Source organism: Platichthys flesus, chromosome 12 (assembly GCF_949316205.1).
Source record: "Platichthys flesus chromosome 12, fPlaFle2.1, whole genome shotgun sequence".
In the NCBI taxonomy this organism is placed as follows: Eukaryota; Metazoa; Chordata; class Actinopteri; order Pleuronectiformes; family Pleuronectidae; genus Platichthys; species Platichthys flesus.
The window spans coordinates 7302378-7316382 of NC_084956.1; positions in this window are offsets into that span (position 1 = coordinate 7302378).

Here is a 14005-nt window from a genome sequence, read left to right on the forward strand (position 1 = left end):
GAGATATCAGAGCAACTGACTCGCTATTACAAAGTTAAAGATAATATCAGAAATCGAGGAGGGTTTCATTCCGAGACAAGATGTTGCTTCAGGTGAACTGCCCAGTAGTTTGAAAGTGTGAGAGGACTGAACTCAACTATCAGGGCCAGAGTTCATCCTCAATTATACTGTTTCCCTATAGAGAGCCACTATCCAGGAGTGACGAGCAACAAAGGGTGAAGTGACCGCCCTGTAGGTGCAGGCCTCTGCCAACAAGTGCAGCTTCAGTCTAGATGAATTTGTTTTCCAGATTCATGAGGTGACTGTGACCTTTGACCTTTGAGATCTAATCAGTCAATCTTTGGGTTCAAGTGACAACTGAACAAAATTGAGTTCAAGTGAATGTTTGCCCCCGATCTAATGGAGTTCCCTATGGGTGAGCGTGATCACACTCACTGTGAATTTGACCTTTGAACCCCAACTTCTACTCAGTTCATCCTTGAGTCGACACTGACCGTTGGTACCTAATTTGAAGGGATTCCCTGGTGGTGTTCCTGAGGTATTGCGCTCATAAGGCAAAACCTTTTAGATTTTAAGAGGTAACGGTGGCCTTGACTATAATCAGTCCATCCTTGAATCAAACTGAAGGTGTGATCCAAATGTGAATAAATTAGCTTCTTGAGATTTCATGATCACATGAATGGGACGTAGAGAATCTGAAAACGTAATGCCTCCTGCCACTGGCTGTCTCCGCTGCAGATATATACAAATGAGAGAGCTACATTTGAAGTTCACACAAATGGTTTCTTCTTTACCTACTCATCATCATAACCTTCACACCAAGCAAGCCGGTGCCGTTCTTGCCAACAGAGGATCAGCAGGTTAAGGGCGGTTTGTTCAAATGTTGAAGTGTAAAACTCAGATCAACAAATTGCTCCCTATGGTTCGGCCAACACCTTGTTCGGCCATTTGCTGCATGGTGTGTGAATGGGTCAGTTTGAATCGAGTGCTGAAGCACTTTTGATAAAAGCGCAACACAAGCGCAGCCCATTTGACCGTTTCACTCAGCTCGACATTAGCCTCGACTTAAGATCAATTATTAACTGGAAGTCAGAGCCCCCGAGGCCCCAGGATCACTCACTGTGGTTTGATTAATTGCAGATTTGTTTGGCAGTGTGCACCGACAAACCAAGTCAACTGATTTGAGTCTTAAGGTGACCCGTGAATTTTTGGCTAATCGTAATCTGTTCTTAGAGCAGGCCCCTGAAGCGGTCGGCTGTTAGGAAGCTGTGTGTGATTTCCTGTACTAAAGACAATTTTCTATTTTGGGAGAAAGTAAATGTATCTGGGTTTTTACAGCCGCCAGGGGCACTCTGGGCTTCGGTGTCTTGCTCAAGGACACTTCTGTAGCTGGGGATCAAACTACCAACTTTCTTCTCATTAGAAAACCCGCTCTTCTACCTGCGCCACAGCTGTCCTTTATCCCTTGTGGTTGACAACTCATATTCAATACAGAAACACCCCCCCTCGCTTCACTGACATTACCTCTCTGCTGAAACACTCTCTCACTAAGTACAACACATAAAAAGTGAGAGGCAGCTTTTCAATGGAAGGCAAATGTCTTTTTCCCTCAGTAAGATAATGAGGGACGATATCTGTATTAAAAAGGAAGAACTTGTTTTAAGACTCCAGCCAACATTTAGCTCTCTGTTTGTTTCATTTTCAGACTTGAATTAAATAATAGACCCGAGCAGCCAAATGCTCTTAAGCAGTTTCAGCTGCTGCGCTTCGGGGGTCGAGTCTTGTTTTATTCACAGTCACAAGTTGTTTTATTAATCTTTTTGGTCACTGCCTCGCCATGAGAAGCATAACAACGCGGTCTCAGCTCTCAAGGAGTTTCAACATTACACCACAGTGACTAATTAGAAGAAGATGACGAGTCCCGTAAACTATAAAGCAACGTTATATTCTTAGATCAACACAGTCCCTGATAAGGAACTCAGAGGAACCATGAAGTCCAACTGTGGCAGACATGCATTCAGATAACCTCGAGCCACCCTGAGTATAATATCCCCTGGGTGGGTTCCTCCACCAATGAGTTCAAAGGTCAAACCCATTAGACTTCTCTCCCTATCAGGCAAATATCTTTGCACCTGCGAACCCCTCATGGTGACACCCTGAGTGGGCCTTCAGAGGATCCAGCTAAACCCTTTGCACGTGTGGAGGCGGAGGCCTTTGTGTGACTTCTTATCGTGGTTTGTGGAGAGAGAGAGAGAAAAGGAGAGAGAGAGCAAGAGAAAGAGAGAAAGAGAGAAGGGTCTGCAGGCAGTGTATTGTCCACACACACACACACACACACACACACACACACACACACACACACACACACAAACACACAAGTTGTTTGCTCACCGTTAACTCCTCAGCTGTTACCGAACGCCTCCCTGACCAAACAACTAATAGTTTCCTCTTGTTTTCTCAGCATTATGGTTTCATGGAATAGAGGCGGTGAAGCACATTGTTGCTTGTTTAGTCACAGTTTTATTATCACTGTCATCTCACAGGTTCGGTCCAGCGTGATGGTCAGATGTATTGAGTGTGTCTGAAGAAACTCGTTAAACTGTGTCCAACAAACGGACGAGTTTTGGCCTCAGCCAGAACCGAGAAACAAGATTCAACCAATCAGGAGTCAGTCTTAGCTGTCACTCACAACCTTTCATTCTGTTTTTATAGCATCAAATATTATTATCAAAACCTAATTTACTAGAAAAAATAAACACTTGAACAAACTTCAGTGTGATACCTAAAATATTTATTTTAAGGGTGCTTTTACTTTTTTATTGCCCCATCCAATAACATTGGGAAAACAGGATTTATGCATCCTGCATCATGTCGTCCATCTTTATGAATAGATTAAATATATACTTCTGTGTACACCAAACCTTACATCAGTGCTTTGACCAAGGTCATAGTTTTACATGATAATAATCGATCTCCGTCTTTGAGCATATGGAAAATCACAGACTATGAAAACAAGAGTTTTTCCTCAAACAGTCTATTATTCCTCGAAAACATGGTTTTTATTTCTTCTCACGACTTATCTTGATTTAAAAGTGTTAAATAATCAAATTGAACCCGGACCTTTGCCGACACAGCGTCACATGTGGCTCTGCTTAGTCCTGAAAGTGTGTTTCCTCCTCCAGAAAGCAATGTTAGACCCACATCGGTTCCTCATTCGATTAACCAAAAACATGTCATCAGACATCCCAATGTGTAAGTCATCAGATGTTTATGAAAGAGAGTGTGGGTGTGTGTGTGTGTGTGTAGAAGAAAGAAGTTATGTTATTAGACGCAGTAGAAGGTCAATGATTTGTCACTCTGTATGAACACAGTTGACTTGATCCTGCGTCGAGTGTCTCGAGTTTCATTCTGAAGAATCGGTTTTGGTTCCGTTCGAACTCAAAGCTCCATGGGGAAACTCTTAGTTCTTGTCATAACACAGAAACTCCACAGAAAAGACACTGATGGAATACAGTGGTTATTGTTAAGTTGTATTGCTTTTTCTCTGCGAGACAAAGGTTCTGATGAGAGAGATCTGTTGGGAGAGGATATCTGAATCATAATTAGATGGATTTTGCATAAATCAGGCATTGTTCATAAAAACACACCGAAGAGACACGAGCGAGGAAACAGGTCAGTTTTCATCATGGGAGAGTTGAAGGGTCGAAAAAGAACGTGATGTTTTTTGGGGGAGTTATAAATCCTCCTCAATAATGAGCCATTGTTTTCCAGGGAGTAAAAAATATCGAGGTTTTGATATCCAAAAAACACAAAGAAATAAAAGTTATTGAGGCATTTTATCAATTCAAGCGATACATCTTTGTTTTGTAAGATGAGCTGACAACGTCTCGCCATGTTAAAGTTCAACTTTTCTAACGTGAAATCGTACCTGCACGAGTTCTTCTTTCAAAAAACATGTTGTCTAAATCAAAGCTCGAAGTCTCAAAGAAACAAACAGATGACAGCCTGGCGCCGAGCCAGAAACCCCGGAGTCAATTCGGGTCTCGGTGTGTTCAACCCCTTTATATGAGGCCTGAAGTGTAAGGTGAGGTGTCCGCCCACAGTTCAAACGTACACAGGTTACCTACGGTTTATTAGAAGGAAGCTGATGTCAACATCTGTAAGTATCAGCCCTGAGATGATAAACAAGGTGAATGTTTTTTTCTCGACTGAGTTAGTTTCAGCTGTACTTGACCAAAGTGTTCACCCAAAATATGTCCAAAATATGTAAAACATTTGATATTTTGTGCTGGCGGTGATCCTGTGCTTGAAACTTTCAACCTAATAAATTCTCATATCTGAAGAGCTGCCTGAGGGTACTTTCCCCCGTCGGCCCTGTGACAGACGGCCAATCTCGGCCTGTTCTCCTGGACGCACATTCGCCTGCAGCTCTGGAGCCGGAGCAAAAAGAAGTTGAAGATGCTGAACATATAATCATCGTGTCTCCACCGAGTGCGGCTGAGGACTCACGAACCAAACAGATCAGGACCCGCTGGCATCAACAGGAGGCGACGAGAATGTAGTTTCGAGATTCAGAAGGAAGATTGAGACCTGAGAGCGCCTCACATTCCTACAGCACGTGAATTTCATACATTTTAAATGAGCTGCTCAAACAGGCCGGTTGACTGAGAACCCGTTTTTTTTTTCATTTCTGGCCTGGAGGAGTGTTTGCAGTGAGAAGCGAGAAATGCGACGTTCAAACCCTGTTGTCCAGGACCTGTCCAGCGTCCAACCAGGGGCCCTTGCTGCTTTCTATCTACTCGATGTATCGGAACAAACGTGTGTTCAACGTGTCATTCAGAATGTCCAAAGCAGCTAAATGAAAAATGACATCGAACAACAGTGGGAACTGTCTCCCTGCCAGCATGTGCACTGCACACACATGCACCCTCTGACAGACATGTAGTCTCTTGCAGCACCAGGATAAGCACATAATTCTCTACATAAATAGATGTTACATAATGAAAAGAAGTTTCCTTAAGCTTGTTTTAACCTGTCTGACCAGATAGTAACCTGTGCACATAATAATGTGTGTCTGTGTGTGCTTGTGTGTGCCTGTGTGTGCCTGTGCGTGTGTGTGCAGCAGGATGTATAGTTTAGTGGGTGGACAGCCGTGGCAGATCCGCTTTATGAAAAGAATCAGCCTCTCTCTCTTCCCCTTCTCATTACCCCCGTCCCTCCTCCTTTCTTCCGATGAGATAAAACATTATCCTATTATATGACGAGGGCCTCTCTCATGCCTGAATCCCCCCGCTGCAGCCAAAATATCCCCTAACACCTACACACAGTCACTGAACACATGGCTCAGACACACACACACACACGTAAAGAGGCTAAGAATCACACATCCCCTAACTCTCTGCCCCCTCCTCCCACCTCTTCTCTCGCTCCTTTCTTCTTTGGCAGCTGCGCGTCATTTTAACTGCGTCCTATGAAACCTGGTATTCATAACGGCCGCTCATGATTCCACCCTCGAGTCCCACTAACATCATAATGGTAATAGTTTAATCTGTATGGTCCTGACCCCGTCCTGTTGTTTAGACGTGACCTGAGTGGGAGAAGAGAGGAGAGAGGCTCCCTCAGCGCACGCACACACACTCGAACACGAACACACACACACACACACAGACAGACACACACAGACACACACAGTACAGCTGGCAGCCATTGTCTCCATGAGAAAGCAACACCCACCTATCCATCTATCCATCTATTTATCTATCTATCTATCTATCTATCCATCCATCCATCCATCCATCCATCCATCTATCTGTCTATCTATCATTATTTCTATCTATCATTATTTCTATCTAACATTATTTCTATCTATCTATCTATCTATCTATCTATCTATCTATCTATCTATCTATCTATCTATCTATCTATCTATCTATCTTTCTATCTATCTATCTATCTATCTATCCTTCCATCCGTCCGTCTATCTATCCACCCAATTATGTACATTTCCATCTATCTATCTATCTATCATCCATCCATGTGTCCACACACCCATTTATCAACCTGTCCACTCATCCCCCCATTCCCACATGTATGTATGTTTGTATATCTATCTATCTATCTATCTATCTATCTATCTATCTATCTATCTATCTATCTACAGTGTAGTAGTGACTCAGGTAGAGAGAGAACAGTGAGTCACGGTGGAGCAGCAAGCTTCAGGAAACATGACAGTCGAGCGTTAGATCCCCTCACACGCATGATGCCACCTGACTGGAAAACGACTACACGAGATCTGCAGAGAGAATCTCCACACTTCAGTGTCAAGAAGAACTCAGCTCTGCCGAGGACTAATTAGCGCTTTCTCTGCCTGCAGTGTCAGAGGTCGGGCAGCCGGCAGCTCTTATCTGCAGAAGTTCCTTCTTGGAGAATGAAGGCTGTCTGTGTGCTTGAGCCATATTTCATGTCAAAATAAGTGGCTGACGTTCACCAAACATTTATTTTCCTGTGGCACGTGCAACTGTGTCGCAACAGGGCAGCAGGCGCAGTGTGAAAAGAAACCCACAGGCCGAGGTTAATCATTGTAGATCAACTAGCTTCAACTCCTTTATTTGGTAAATACATATATAACCACCCAAAGAAAAAAAATAAAGGCCCATTGATCAAAATAGATTTCACTATTTGCTAAAAAAAGAAAAGCAAAGCGTAGGACCGTGCAGGTGACACATCGTGACACGACCCTGACCTCAGACTGCAAGAAACCATAAATATGATTACTACTCACTTATTCCACTGATTACAACATAATTTATACAGTTCTGGTGTGTGTGTTTGTGTGCGTGTGTACGTGTGTGTGTGTGCAGCGTTAAGAGCTTGATTGAAAGAGTGTGGGCTGAGAATGTCATAACCTTGCACACATAGGATGGGTGGAGACTGCAGACATTGTGGAGACAGAGGTTATAAACTTGGGAAAGACTCTGGTAATGTTTTACAGTATCATTGTGCAAAAACATACATCTGAGCGTTGTTTACATTGCAGCCTGAATCGAATACTGTGCTTATGGGTAAAAATATTCATTCACAGCGTTTACATTGCACACGTCGGATATGCCAGCCTGATTTAAATGTTTTTTAATAGTTTGAGGTGTCACTTTTAGAATTATTCTTCTTTTTTAAATGTTTTTGGCTGAGTGGCTGATTTAAACTGCCTCTTAGTCACTTACACAGCAGACGCATGTTTTTCCTGTGTTCATTCTGAGGTAATGTGCGACCTCGATTAAAGCTGCAAGCTGAAACACGTCGCTCTTGCGATACAATAGTTTGTTCTTCATACAACAATTATTTCTGGAGTCTTGACTAATCAGTTTCACTCTGCAGGAACACAACACACGGTTGCTTCATAATACAACAACAACAGACAATCCGCCCCAGAATAAGTGGGACACGACCAGATGCTCTGACGAGGACATCTCTTGGTTCTATTAAACTCAAGCTGCACTTTGTCCCTCTACAGTAAAAATTCTTCCCAGCAAAACAAGAAAACAAGCTGGTAGTTGGTTTCCATAATTCCTTGTGGTGGTTTCAGCTTCAGGAATTTTCAACAAATTTGTGTCCGCAAACAAGAACAAGACTTTTATCACATTTCAGTATAAAATTATGCTTGTTTCTCATAGATACATTAAAGTAAGTACATCTACTCAAGTACAATTTTGAGGTACTTGTATCATCCTTATACTTCAATTTGAACTACATTACATTAGACTACTACTACACAATATTTTAGTGTAAACATTTTACTCTTCACTGCGCTGCATTTATTATACTTTTCAAAACTATCTTTAATACAGAGCATGGTCTTTTAAAAAAAAGCTAAAATATAATTTATCTAACAACTTTAGTTACTTTTGCAAATTCGAATTATTCTCAATATAATAAACCTATAAACCATGGTGGAATATTAACGACCAATCTACTAACAGTATGTAAAGTCCTGTGGCTCCGTCTTTACCAGCAACACATAAAGTTATTACCTTATAATGAGTCAGATTTAGTAATACGACTTCAGATGAATCATGATGAGTCAGCAATTACTCATTCTCACTCTTTCTGAAGGGCTTGGTGACTTTATAAAGTAAATTTTAGCCTACTGTTTAGATTAACATGGAGCAGGAAAATAGCTTTAAAACGAGAAATAGTGTTGACTTATTCATCTTTGTCCCATATTAAGGGAGATATGATTTTGATTTCAAAATTATATAGTACCCCCCCCCCCAAAAAATTTTTTTTTAAATCTTATCTCCCTTCGTTGTGAACAGAGTATTTCTACTGCATGCGCATTAAAAGATCTGAGTACTTCTCCCACCAGGGCCTTTATAATGGGAAACAGGGATATAACTTTACCCTACTGGCTGTTTCTTTTTTTATTTAGATTGTTTTATTGTAAAAAAAATAAAAACAAGTGGCTCTTCAATACTGAATAAATAATACTCACTCTAGTCTTTAAATATACAATCATAATATTCCCAAATAATGATTTACATTGTTATTCGGGATTATTGCTAATGATTTCTTCCCTTGTTTGTGACTGTCAGTTTGTCTCTGCCCTGATGAGGCCTCTGACGTGTTCGGCAGGTCCTTGTTTGAGCCCTGAAGACGAGTCGCAGCTCGCCGCTCAGCTCCACTGATCTTTCCTGAACTCCAGGTTCTCCGCAGGCTGCCCTGCTGTGTGGAAATCATTACAGACGTTACCCCCAGGCGCAGGAGAGCGTCAGGCCTGCTGCACTCACCATCACTGGTTCATCCCGTCCCCCGTCCCCCTGACTCCTGCTTCTCTCTCTCTCTCACGACCAAACACACACTCATGCTCCACCACACACAGTCAGAGGCAGAGATAATATTTTCACTGTGAGCTTCTTGAACTCTGCAGATGGGAAAACACAACACTTTTTTTCCTCTGTTTGCCAAATGGCCTCTTCCCGGAGTTTGCTGTTTGAGTTACCTCCAGTTTTTGGACGCTGGCCAGTCAGTATGTTACAGAGCATGTTGTCAACAAGTGCAAAAATAATTCAATTACACAGTCTCACTTTGGTGCTTGGACCAATTGGAATGAATTTACCCTCAGAGGATGATAGATGAGCTGATGAGGTCAGAGTGACTGGGAGAGTTGTGGTGTGCTGCCCTCTACTGGTTTTGTCTCCCATTACATCCACATTGTAATAGGCTGCTAAACAGAACATTGTGTAGGTACATCAGTTGTATTGATTCACTAATGGCTGTGATGATTTATCAAACTGATCATATCACCAGACTGCCCTTTAACATCATGTAGTGTCAAACCCATCTGTCTGTCAGGGCTGAAGAAGCCTTACACCTTGTTTCCCCTTATGACATCATATAAGTTACAAACCAGTTCATCAGGTTGCTGATAGACATCCGATACAAGTCCTTTAAAACACAAGAGAGTGTGTTTCAGGATCTTCTTGATAACAAGTCATTTACAAGGGTTTATACCTCTGAGCTGTTTACCCAGCATGCATCTGAGCGCAGCCTGATATCCTCTGATACTTATTTCAAGCCCATTATCATTGTTATAGTTTAATATTATAATATATGTTATATAGTATATCTTATATATTGCAAAGAAAATAAGTTTCATTCACACCTGCCCACCTGGTTGTGTTCAGCCAATCCGATTGTGTCCTTCTCTATAACTTTAAACAGAGTGAAGTGATGATGGCGCCAGTTTGCCAACCGCCATTTAACACCAGAAGAAGAAGATGGCGCCTACTTGTGGAGAGGAGTGTGTCACACAGCATCTGGTACATCCGGTCTGTCACTAAGGCTGTGAACATGAAGACATGACGCCTGGTGCTGCAGGTGAGTCCATCTCAGATCCTCACTTTACTTCCTGATCTCAGATTCTCACTTTACTTCCTGATCTCAAATCCACACTTTACTTCCTTGTCTCACATCCTCACTTTACTTCCTCATCTCACATCCTCACTTTACTTCCTCATCTCAGATCCTCACTTTACTTCCATATATCAGACTCTCACTTTACTTCCTCATCTCAGATCCTCACTTTACTTCTGTATCTCAGATCCACACTTTACTTCCTGATCTCAGATCCTCACCTTACTTCCTGATCTCAGATCATCACTTTACTTCCTGGTCTCAGGTCCTCACTTTACTTCCTGATCTCAGATCCTCACTTGACTTCATCATCTCAGATCATCACTTTACTTCCTGGTCTCAGATCAACACTTTACTTCCTGATCTCAGATCCTCACCTTACTTCCTGATCTCAGATCCTCACTTGACTTCCTCATCTCAGATCATCACTTTACTTCCTGGTCTCAGGTCCTCACTTTACTTCCTGATCTCAGATCCTCACTTTACTTCCTGATCTCAGATCCTCACTTTACTTCTGTATCTCAGATCCTCACTTTACTTCTGTATCTCAGATCCACACTTTACTTCCTGATCTCAGATCCTCACCTTACTTCCTGATCTCAGATCATCACTTTACTTCCTGGTCTCAGGTCCTCACTTTACTTCCTGATCTCAGATCCTCACTTGACTTCATCATCTCAGATCATCACTTTACTTCCTGGTCTCAGATCAACACTTTACTTCCTGATCTCAGATCATCACCTTACTTCCTGATCTCAGATCCTCACTTGACTTCCTCATCTCAGATCATCACTTTACTTCCTGGTCTCAGGTCCTCACTTTACTTCCTGATCTCAGATCATCACTTTACTTCCTGGTCTCAGGTCCTCACTTTACTTCCTGATCTCAGATCCTCACTTGACTTCATCATCTCAGATCATCACTTTACTTCCTGGTCTCAGATCAACACTTTACTTCCTGATCTCAGATCCTCACCTTACTTCCTGATCTCAGATCCTCACTTGACTTCCTCATCTCAGATCATCACTTTACTTCCTGGTCTCAGGTCCTCACTTTACTTCCTGATCTCAGATCCTCACCTTACTTCCTGATCTCAGATCCTCACTTGACTTCCTCATCTCAGATCATCACTTTACTTCCTGGTCTCAGGTCCTCACTTTACTTCCTGATCTCAGATCCTCACTTTACTTCCTGATCTCAGATCCTCACTTTACTTCCTGATCTCAGATCCTCACTTTACTTCTGTATCTCAGATCCTCACTCTACTTCCTCATCTCAGATCCTCTATGGATTTGTTTGAGAAGATGGTTCCCCAGTGGAGATAATAGCTGATCAGAAGCAGAGATCATTTCATGGTTTTGTTTTGAACAGAGGTCTCACTCTATGTGAAACAATAAATAATTTGATCTGATTTGTTTGTTTGTCGTTTCTGAAAAGTTGTATTATCCAATTCACAATGGATTTGAATGTTGTTTATGTACAAGATGAGTGGATGTGTGTGTGTTTTTTAAAGAGCAGGGGAGCTTTTATTTTTTGAGTAAGGGGGAGTTGTCCAAAGAGAAAACATAAATTCTGGGGAAATAATTGTCTGCACAGTTTCTAAGTGACGTCTCTGCCGTCTTCCACACGATTCCCCATCATTAGCAACAGGGTAATGAAGTTCTCCAAGGGTTTTAATGGCGACACATTTACACGACAACCATGTACAACTCATGGCCACACACATTTTAATAAAATTATTTGGTCCAGCACACACCAGTAACTTTTACACATTTGACTCAACACAATTTTAACATCACATGCACATACAGACACACACACTCACACACACACACACAAACGCACGCACACACACACACACACACACACACACACACACACACACACACACACACACACACACACACACACATATCATTCTGAGCCTCCTGGGACACTACACAACACTTCAACGTTCCGTAACAGCCATTACAAACCAGAATCATTTGAAGAGAAAAAAAGTTCTACTGCTTGGACATTACAGTGTGATCTGGGTTTCTGCTATTACTGATATTTCTGACACTTTTTCTAGAAAACTTTAACTTCTTTTGTTTTTATTGGCACGACTTTTCTAACATATGACCCTGGTGTTAACTATTTATTTTCCGAGGCCAACATCTAATTCTACTATTATCTTACATTAGTGTGATAGCACCTGTTACGGTTATTTAAGTTCATTTAGTGTAAGGTTAATGATTGAAGTATGTGAATATATTGTACAGGAGTTAGTAATGAAGCCCTGAGGTCAGCCGTTTTAGTTCTTTATCACATCTAAAGCTGATCTTAGTTATCTATGACTATGACAACTGTGTCACTCATAACGACATGAAGCACTGTACAGAGATGGCACATACATTACACCACATGGACATCATCATAAACACAACTTTGTCACCACAGAGCCACTGACAGTGATGTGTTTATGTAATATTATTTTGATGAGCAGCTAAAGATTTAAGATCATCAATCGCCTGACAAAACTCGCTGAAAGATGACGAGTCCGTCTTTCCTTCCCATCTGTGTTTGTTTACTCCCATTTGTACGTCTGACACAAATGAATGGGCATGAATGGAATGCATCTGTCACCACTGCTGTTTGTAGGAAAGACAAGGTATTAAAAAAGTAAGATGCATCAAAGTAACATAACTTTTTGCGGAAATATTGTCATTTTGTTTTAAGGCTAAATTTGCATTTTCAGGGCCCTCGCACATCCACAGAGTTCAGATACAGTCAATGTAAACAAAACCAACACCAGTCAAAGGGATTTTTTTTTACCATTATCATTTGTTAGATAGAATAGAGTTACCCAGTATGCACAGTTTTATCTGGATCTGTGTTTTTGAGATGTGCACTAGAAATGAGTCACTGCAGCAGAGGAACAAGGGCAAAGGCCTCATAACACATCCTCAGCATCTTAATCTCTACAGAGGCAGGGATTTATTTCTCTAGCCTCTATAATTCACAGCATGCACGACAGGAGTTTACCGTATCAATTTAGTTATGACCTGTTTCTTAATCTCCTCTGTATTTGCATAAACTCTAAAAACACTGAATTGAACCGAAAAGGGACAAAACAAACATCTCGTTCATCAGAGAAAACCGCACAGAGTAAATCTAATAATTCTTCTAAATCACCTCAACTTGTCCTGAAATATAACTCTCCTCTAAAGAACTAAAGCAGCAGAGGGAGGAACCTCTGTCCTTCTGTTAGATGATAGACGATCACAAGGAGGCTACGAGAAGCCCCTCGGCTTCCTCTCCAACTGGGGTGAGAACAATTTTACCTTATCACCAGAAAAACTTCAAACCCTTTTTTCCTCTCACACGCCGAACACTCGTATATAATTCGTTGCTAAGTAACTGTGGCCTTGCAGATAACCAGCTGCATAATTTTTTTTCTCATACAGAAACTCTGTGGATGACACACACACACACACACACACACACACACACACAAACACACACATGCTAGGTTTCCATCTGAAGGTGTGTGTGTGTTGTTCATGCATGACAGGACAGATTCACACCTAAATCTGTGTGATAACTGTATGTGCGTTCCAGACGTTATTTAACTTTGAAAATTAATTTTGCTTAACTCTGATTAGAGCATCTATGTCCCTGACTGCAACACGCAGCTACACATGCATGTATCAAGGTCTTTAGTATAGAAATTGGTTTGTCTGCCTTCGTGTAATGGATTTCTCCTCGTGTGAAATGTTAATGTCAGTTGTGGAAACTGGCGAAACCAAATGGAGAATGGACTCATGGACTGTCACGAGCATTCGATGATATTTTAGTGATCTATTAAATATCACTGAGCCTTTTGATGCAACGTCATATTTTCTGGATTCACTTAAGCCAAGGAATTTGTTTTCACCCCTGTTTGTTTGTAAAAAAAAAGATTACATAAAAAGTACAGGATGGATTACCATGAAACTTAGTGGATGGATGTGGGTCAAGGAAGAACCCATAAAATGTTGCTGTGGATCCGAATCAGGGGGCAAATCCTGGATATTACATTTTTCATTTTCTTTAACATTGTGAGATTTATTTGAAT